Genomic DNA, 9,427 nt, shown 5'->3' on the forward strand with positions numbered 1-9,427 from the left:
TTTCTGATAAAAGTAGAGTTGTGCCACCCATTTTGGCTAAATGAATCATCAGTGTACTACTCTTAACTTGTACCCATGTTATGAAAGCAATGACTAAAGCACTGGGACAACTTGCATAACAGAATCTGCTCACCCCAATAACAAAAGTCTTCCAAGTTCACTTAGATGACTTCCAGCTTGTTATGGAGAATGTTACATGAAGTTGGTACACTGAGATTTTCAAGGCAAGGGACACCAACAAAGAAAAAACTCTTCAACTGAGTGACAGCTCCCAATCTCTAAGCTTCATCATAGATTTGGGAGGAACAGAAACATTCATGCCTTTCATAGCCATGCATGGCTACTTGAACAGCCTTCAGTTGGAATTCTGGACACTGTGATTCCAGAGAGCTTCCCTGGACAGCCTTGCCCTCTATTGTTGTCACACACTGTTCTTGGGATAACTGAGCACTGAGCAAATGATTCCACTGCAGAAGAAACTTGGAAACCAGCCTCTGCTCTGCCCAGACTCTGCCCTATGCCTCTAAGCTTCTGCTATTAAATTTGTATCCTTGCTGTAATTAACCATAACTGTTGAGGATTGCAACATTTTGGATATGTTTATCTGGTAGCTAAATATTGAATCTGAAAGAAACCTTGAGAAGAGATGCCCTGCTAGATGGATATCAACTAAACCTTCGAAGCACATTATTATAAAAACCCATATGAGGTAATCGCTCATGTAAGAGAACATATAAATGAGAGGCTATTTGTAATAACATTACTGTCTTGTAAATACAGAATTGTTAGGCATGACAGAAAAGCATAATGAAATGCACAGTGGCTTAAAGTTATGCCTAAATCAATGGACAGAAATTGCCATTAGAAATATGATTTTTGTGCAGAGGTAATGACTCAATAAATTTCAAAAAAAATAAAAAGTACAATTTTCTAGCCATAATACTATTTCCAGAACATCATATATGTCACACTATGCAAAAGATACTTTCTACTTTTACTTAGAGTTAAGTCCTAGCTTCAGATAATTAGGGTTAGGTTTTATCTACATGGCAGTTCTGTTGATCACTTCCATTTGCCAAAGCACATATGTCAAGATATTACATTATACCATAAGGGCTGGAGATATTACATTATACCATAAGGGGCACAGCACCTGCCTGGCAAGCACGAGGTTGATTTCTGATACCAAAAAAATTATACCATAAGTATATACAACTTTTAACTGTCAATATAAGAAATAACAACCATTCAAGATACTGTTCAATTCACTCTTGCAGAGAACAACCAGCATCGCTCATCCATTTTTCGAGATACAATTGTATCAACTAAATGAGATACAACTGTGACAACTAAAAACATCTCAGCGGCAGTCCTTCCTGCTGGGAGTAAATGATCTAATGACACTAAAGTCAGTCCTTAGTACCTAGGAGGATTGGTTCCAGGAACTCCTAAGGACACCAAAATCTACAAGCACACAACTTGCTTTTATAAAATGATATAGTGTTTGCACACCTTTATAGACTAACTCATCTCAAAATTACTTATAATGCTTCATACCTCGTAATCCCTATATAAATAGTTGTTATATTGCTTAGAAAATTATGACAAGGAAAAGGATAGTACATGTTCAACACAGATGCAATGTTTTTCAAAATAATTGTCCATCCACTCTGTTGAATCTACAGATTCAAGCCTGTGGCTAGACAAAGCCAGCCATTCTTCTGTTTCTGTGCCTTAAGTCTGTGAGATTTCTAAAGCCAGCCTACTAGTCATTGATCTCCTAAACTCCTCCTTAAGGAGCTAGAAATCAGTTTTATAACAGTTTATCTGCTGCACACATGTAGCCAGCGGCATGATGAGCAGAGCAGCATGACATTTTTAGACATTACTAGTTTTGTTGCCTTTCACCTTTCCTCCTTGGAGTGAAATTTTTCTACCCCTTTGTGCTTTTCTACTTTCCACATTCAAAGAAGTTAGATTTTCCATTTTCATTTTCTTCTGGAATGAAATAATGAAATATGACATTGAAGTGGGGTTGCCTTTTGATCCTGCGGGGCCTGTGCTTCTTGTGACATGGGGATAACTGAGACAGAGGCAAAACTCAGCTTCGGTTCCGATGAGACAGAAGCAGGCTTCTGCAGGCTGGGTGGCAGGGTCCTGAGCTAGGATGGCCAGACCAGGCCTACCACAGCTGAACTGTGTGGGTGGGTGTGCTATTAGTTTTCTTGTGGCTGAAACAAAATACCCAACAACCAAAGTTAAAGGAGAAAAGGCTTATTTTGACTCGCCGTTTGTAGAGGTTTCTGTCCATAATCAACTGGCTCCAAGGCATGGTGGCATAGTAGAGGCACCACAGAAGGTAAACACCACCGGAAATAACAAACAAGGACTGTCTTTTGGTCCCTTAAGTCTTACCCTGGCTACTCATACTTAGGATGTGAAACACTCACTTGCTTAACCCTAACACCTTTGATTCCAGCATTGCAGCGTGAGCCTGTCCCAGCATTCCACACTCTAGATCCAGCCATCTCTGAGAAGCCCCACCTATGCCTGCATGCAGCTAGGGGGGACATCTAAATACAAACCTTAATAATATCAATACAGATTTTTAAGGCAAAGATCATCCTAAAGGAAAATTTCATCCATGGGTATACCAGTAGGAGAGGGAAACAACTTCTCTTCTCCTATTTCTACCCAAAGGATCCCATTCCCAACAGCTACCTTCCTACAACAGCAAATCTGCCTTTAAGGAACAGCCGAGCCTAAGCTGAGTATCATAGCGCAGGACTAATGTCGGTCTATGCTGTCGCACTGCTTGGACCCTCTCAGATGTATTTCAACTACTACTGACTACTTGTATCCCATGATTGTATCCCATGGTAGGAGGAGAGGTAGGAATTAGAGACATGATAGAACGGGATTAACTAAGTCACTGTAACTGCTGTGGTGAGGATGCAGAGCCAGATCTTTCTGATCTGCTGGGTAGTCTAATAAGTTTCCATGCTAGAAAAACAGGCAAACACTCAAGTGTGATGTCACCTCAGACTCAGACACCAATCGAACTTTGACCCTCATTTAACTGTACTTAACTACAGAGCAGAGAAAGTGGTTTGGGCTTTTAAAGGATAATGTGGGCTGTATTCATTGGCTGCAATGTGAAGGAAAGCAAGCAGTGTAGGAAGACAGTGGTTTTTTGAAAACAGTATCTTTTTGTATTTGTGGTTTTACTTTGCTTTGGAAGCATACAAATATTGGCAGGAAATGATTCAGCTCATTTTCACAAATCTGGGGGTTATTTGGGGACTTTGCAGATAGACAAGGCTGTACAAAACTGATCTCAGTTTGGCCACAGATCCTTTACTTTGTACAGGACAAACTCTGGGAATGTGCACTTGCTGATGGCCCTCTCCTGGGCACAGGTCACCCTTCTCTTGCCTTCCCCTACTCTCTCTTCATTCCTCTTTATTCCAAGACTTCATCTTCTAACCTTTTAAAAACTATGAGCTAAGTGACTACCATGGCACTTGCTTCAGCTGGAACCTTTCATTTTAAGTTTGTAAGTGCAGACTCACTGTAGAAGAGGTAGTGTGGAACCCCTGGAAGTCCCCAAGTTCCCTAAATCAGAACCTACAGGCCAAGGAAGCCACTGCTTAAGCTATGGCCCAGCAACCATCCCTAAGGCCATAGTGAGGGTGTCATTTGTAGAAGAGATCCCTAAGGCCATTTGTAAGCATTGCATTGGTCACCTGGAGGCCTTGTAACAAAGACAAAGAGTCATAAAATTTGTAACAGTTAGTATTACATTTATAATCTTAGAATTCTTCTGAGCTTGGTCACATTAACCTTTCTAATATTATAAAAATATCAAATTTTACAAAACAAACAAGAAATTTATTGGTTTCTCCACACTTTCAACCTGACAAGTCTGGCTAGTCGCCCCATAATTGATGTTGCTTGGACTCTGAGCTGCCCGAGTCTCACCCTTGCCTGCTGGCCCTGAGTTTTTCAGACTCAGCCCAAGGAGAGCCAGAGAGCTCCATGTGTGCACAGGTGAGTGGAGCTTTCGGTTTCAAGTTTTGTTTCCAGAGATTGCACGATAATATTTTGTCCCTGAATTTTATGGATGTAGCAGATTTAAGCAAAGACTCCCAGTGTGATGGAGGGGACACACCTTAACTTCCAAGCTTTGCTTCTCAGCCAGAAACTCCAGGTCCCTGATGCTAATTACAGTATAGGGGAAGACAGTTCAGTATCACCCTCCTGGCTGTGTTACACACCTTCAGCCTAACCACTGCTTGTGTCCTTTATGACTTTTGTGCATATTTTTCCCCACCAAAGACATTGTTCCCAGTTCTGCCAAGCACACTGTTACTTTACAGGGGTACTGAGTGTTAGGTTTCTTGGTGAAGTAAAGAGACAAGAAAGATACGAGAGGCCTTCATTGCAGGCAAGGGGAAGATCACAGGAAAGGAGAGCTACGGAGCTTCTGAGGGCATGGCCCAGGGAACAAAGGTTATATAGGGCAAGAATGGAGATAGGATTTAGGGGACAGTCTGCATGACATGGCTGATAGTGATTAGGCAGGAGGCAGAAACAAGGAAATAGGATATTATGAAAAAGAAGTAGGAAATTGTAATTTGACCAGGGAGAAGGAAGGCAGGGCATAGTACATGGTCTCCAGTGGCCTATGCCGTATTGACTTAGTAGAATTTTTTATTAAGGCAGAGAAAAGCCATCACTGAGCACATTAGCCTGCTCAACCTAGCATCCTCCTAGTGTGTGGACAGCCACCTTTGCTCTGGCCCTCAAATGACCTTTCTTCTGTGCACATCAGGAGGAGAAGCCTGACTAGACACCATCCTATTAGTATGTTGATCTTGTACTTCTGCCCCTATAACCATGAGAAAATAAAAATCTGCTGGTTAGGCTCACACAGTGGGTGATATTTTGTCATCCTAAGCTTAGCAGGCTAATATACCCGGTACGCCTGAAAAATAACAGTGTGCTTGACAGAGTGGGGGATTTCTGTTGTCTTTCCTTCTTCACATAAGGACCCCAGCCCTATAAGACTAGGGTCTTATTCTATGAATTCCTGTAACCTCAGTTATACCCTTTTGAAGGCTCTGTCTTCAAATATTACATTGAAAGTTAGAGCCTCAGCATATGAATTAGCAGATAAAATAGACACAATTCATGCCTGCTGCTGAGGACTGGGTTCTGGAGAAGAGCTTACACCCACAGATCATGCAGTCTCTTCTTGGCCACTTTATTCTCAGTTTTCTTCTCTGTAACCATATAGAGCCTGGCTCCATCATTTTATGCCTGTCTACTTCTGATTTCTTTTTCAATTTATTTCTCATGTGCATTGTCAAATAAAGGCAGAGGTATAGTCTTTGAGATTTTGTAAAATATAAGCAAATTCCATGTTTGTTTAACATGGAAAATATTTCAGTGTCATTTTTTTCCCAGACCACCTAGAAGATTTTGGGTATGTAACATCTCCATCCAGTATTTAAAACACTCTTTTGTGAAGCTGTGAGCAATCTCATGCCTGCTGTGTGCAGATAACATTCATGTCAGATAGTGATTTTCATCTGTCGTATATTTTACCAAATTATTCTAGTGTTATTCTCCAACATGTGTCTCAGGGTCTGGCACTTGAGAACAATCTTGGTCACATGTCCAATTGTGTTGTATTATCTGGCTGGGAACATTTTGTCTTTCTATTATGAATCACAAAATGACCCCACCAGTTAACCTCTTATTACTGAAATAAAATTGAAGTAATTTCCAGAGCTACAGCTAGAGTTACCCATGTGGCAAGACTGAGGACTATTGAGTATGGTCTAATTCACTAGCTGTAAGTCACTTCAGCAATGCTGTCCATTTCTATAAATACCAAGAAAGATGAAAATGCCACTGTAGGATGGCATTGTTCATATAATGGTGAATTGATCCAATGAAATTTGAGAACTAGAGAAAGATCTGCTGCCCCAGGAGAAGAGTTCATATACACTTTGATGTAAACTAAGCTTTCACTGAAACAGAAAAAAAATACAAAAATCAGTAGAAAGAAGAAAAAAGTAACAAAGGTCAGAGGACAAATAGATGAAATAGAAATTAAAATATCAATATGAACTAGTAATGCCAAGTTGATTTTTTAAAAAAAAGATCACTAAAATCAGTACAATTTTAACAAAACCAGTCAAGAGAAAAAGAGAAAAAATGGTCCAATTAAATCAAATTAGAGATAAAATGGAGGATATTACAATTGAGATGACAAAATACAAAAAATCACCAGTTACTTTCATAAACCACAATATGACAAGGTATTGGAAAGACTAGAATGAACACATTTCTGGACCTATGTAAACTGCCAAAATTAGTCATAAAGATCTAAGAAACTGAACAATACAAAAATGAATAGCATGATTGGATCAATAATAAAAATTCTCCCCATGAAAGAAAAGTCCATGACTCAATGGCTTTCATACTGAATTCCACATAACTTTTTAAGGAGGAACTAATTCTTCCCAAATTATTCCAAAATCTTATAAGGGAAAGCATTCTCCCAGATGCAATCTATAGCAGCATCCTTAAATTGAAATCAAAATAGACAAGTAAACAATAAGAAAACTACAGACAAATATTCCTAAGGAACAGTTTTTCAAAATTCTTAATAAACTATTGGTAAATCAAATCCAATGGCACTCAAAAGGATCCACCATAATGACATGGTATATGCCTCAAGGAGGTAATGATGGTGCAACATATGCAAATCAAAAAAGCTGATGCATTACATCAAAAATGAAGGTCAAAATATAATACGATTATCTCAGATGCCAAAGAAGCACTCAATATGCAATGCCTCTTCCTGATAAAAACCCTGAAACAATTACAGGAGTTACACATACATGCCTCAACATAATAAAAGCTACATATAACAAACATGTAGCTAACATTATAACAAATAGTGAAAAGCTAAAAGTTTTACCTTTTCTTCTAAGACCTAGACGAAAGCAAGGATGCTCGCTCTCATCATTCTTACTTAGCATAGTAGTAGAAATCTCAGAGCACTTAGGGAAGACAAAGAAAGAAAGGGCACACAGAGAGGAAAAGAATAACTCACATTATGTCTGTTCATAGGTATTTGTTCATAGGTATCTGTAAAGAAAACTCTAATTATTTCACTAAAAATACTAATAAACCCAGTAAATTTGCAATATATAAAATTAACAACCAAAAATCAGTCACATTTTTCTACACCAATAATGATATTATTGTGAAAGAAATAAAAAAAATACAATTCACAACAGTCACAAAACAATAACAAAACAAACTCATCAAAAATCAATTTAACCAGGGAAGTAAAGGTACCTACATGAAATCAACTTTAATAAAGAAATTGAATAGATATGAAGACTGGGGAGAATGTGTATATACACAAATTAAAAACTTGGTATTATTCAAATGTCCCTAATATGTGAAGTGATTTATAGTTTCAATGAAATTGGTGACTGCAATGACTTCAAAAATTTTGGTGGTCACAGGGATCATGGACCCAAACCAGATGCTGACTCAGAATCTGATAATTCAGATAACAACACAATCTCTGTGCAAGGACTTGGGGAGGGTATGTCTACAGATCAAGTGGGAAAGTTCTTCAAACAAATAGGAATTATCAAGACAAACAAGAAGACTGGAAAACCAATGATAAATCTTTACACAGACAAAGACACAGGGAAGCCAAAAGGAGAGGCAACAGTGTCATTTGATGACCCTCCTTCAGCTAAGGCAGCAATTGACTGGTTTGATGGAGAAGAGCTTCATAGCAACATCATTAAAGGTCTTTTGCCACTCAAAGACCTGAATTCATGAGAGGAGGTGGAAGTGGAGGTGGGTGGCAAGGCCATTGAAGATATAGAGGCTGTGGAGGCTTTCAGGGGAGAGGTGGGACCCAAAAAAATGGGGACTGGGTCTGTCCTAACCCATCATGTGGAAATATGAATTTTTGTATGAAATAGAAATTCCTGTAATCAGTGCAATGAGCCTAGACCAGAGGACTTTCACCCCTTAGGAAGAGATTTCTGGGGGAGAGGCTACAGTGGAGAGAGGAGCTACAGAGATAGTGGGGGCAGAGGTGGAGACTGAGGTGGCTATGGTGGAGACAGAAGTGGTGGTGGCTATGGTGGAGACAGAAGTGGAGGGGGAAGCTATGGTAGAGACAGAAGTGGGGGAGGCTATGGTGGAGACAGAAGTGGTGGCTATGGTGGGGACAGAGGAGGTGGCTATGGTGGAGACTGTGGAGGTGGCTATGGAGGAGATCAAGGTGGCTATGGTGGAGACCAAGGGGGTTATGGTGGAGACAAAGGTGACTACAGAGGAGGTCAAGGTGGCTATGGAGGAGATCGAGGATGCTATGAAGGGCAGTGGAGACTGAAATGGAGGCTATGGAGGAGACCAGAGTGGTGGTGGCTATGGAGACCGAGGTGGCTATGGAGGCAAAATGGGAGACAGAAATGATCAGTACAACCGGCCATACTGATGACTGTTTTGAATGTTCCTTTGTCTCTAACACGATCCAAAGTGAGATTGCCCGAGTTTTGCCTGCTACTTTCCTCAAGCTCTCTTCTTGGGTAGTGAAATTAAGTGACATTTGGATTTTTATTTGGATGGGAGGGCTGGAACAGTTTTTCTTTTAGAAATATCATTGAAATTTCCCTTTTTAGTTTCCCACCTCCTTCTCAATCCTTCAAGCAAAGTGCACTGCAAAATATTGCCAAAATGGAAAGTGTATTGTAATACTGCAATGAAGGCTGCTTGTTTTTGTGAAAATAAATAAAGAAAAGAAAAAAAAAAAAAAGAAAAGAAAATAAACTACAATCCCTTTCAGCCTGAAAAAGCCAGAGTGGTCATTGCCCATTGTTCCCTCCCGGCAATTCAGGTTACTTCTTCAGAGGGGGGAATGTGGTAGTCAGCTGATTTAGATAGAAATATTATAGATAGTCAGACAGGTCCAGGCCCTCAAGGAGACAATATGGAAGACTAGGTGACTTTGCAACTTTGGAAGAGGCAGACACTCCCTGCTGTGGGCCAGACCTCAAAATAAGAGTAAACAAATGCAGCCACATACTTCCCTAGCAAGGGACATCAAAGGTTGATATTCTAAATAGGTATCAATCACCTTGCAAAGAGCCCAAATGAGTCACTAACCCAACCCCCAACAAGAAGTGACCCTTTCCAATATTCATGCCTGCTTGCTACTTGACTCGCTTCCCCATTTGGTACTGGTTTGGATCAATTTTACCTCAGCAATGGTGCTTCTAATCTCATTGGTTGACCATAATTTTGTCCCACCCCCTGCCCACCTAAAGAGTTCCTATTTTCTCCAACAACTTAGACCTGCCTCACCACATAGTTTTCCTCT

General features: G+C 40.0%; 1 pseudogene; it reads left to right on the plus strand.

Annotated features, from left to right (window-relative positions):
• Nucleotides 1–7,470: 7,470 nt before the first annotated feature.
• LOC101567436 lies at nt 7,471–8,545 on the plus strand (annotated as a pseudogene).
• Nucleotides 8,546–9,427: the final 882 nt, after the last annotated feature.

This window comes from Octodon degus, unplaced genomic scaffold (assembly GCF_000260255.1).
Source record: "Octodon degus isolate 3935 unplaced genomic scaffold, OctDeg1.0 scaffold00021, whole genome shotgun sequence".
NCBI lineage: Eukaryota > Metazoa > Chordata > Mammalia > Rodentia > Octodontidae > Octodon > Octodon degus.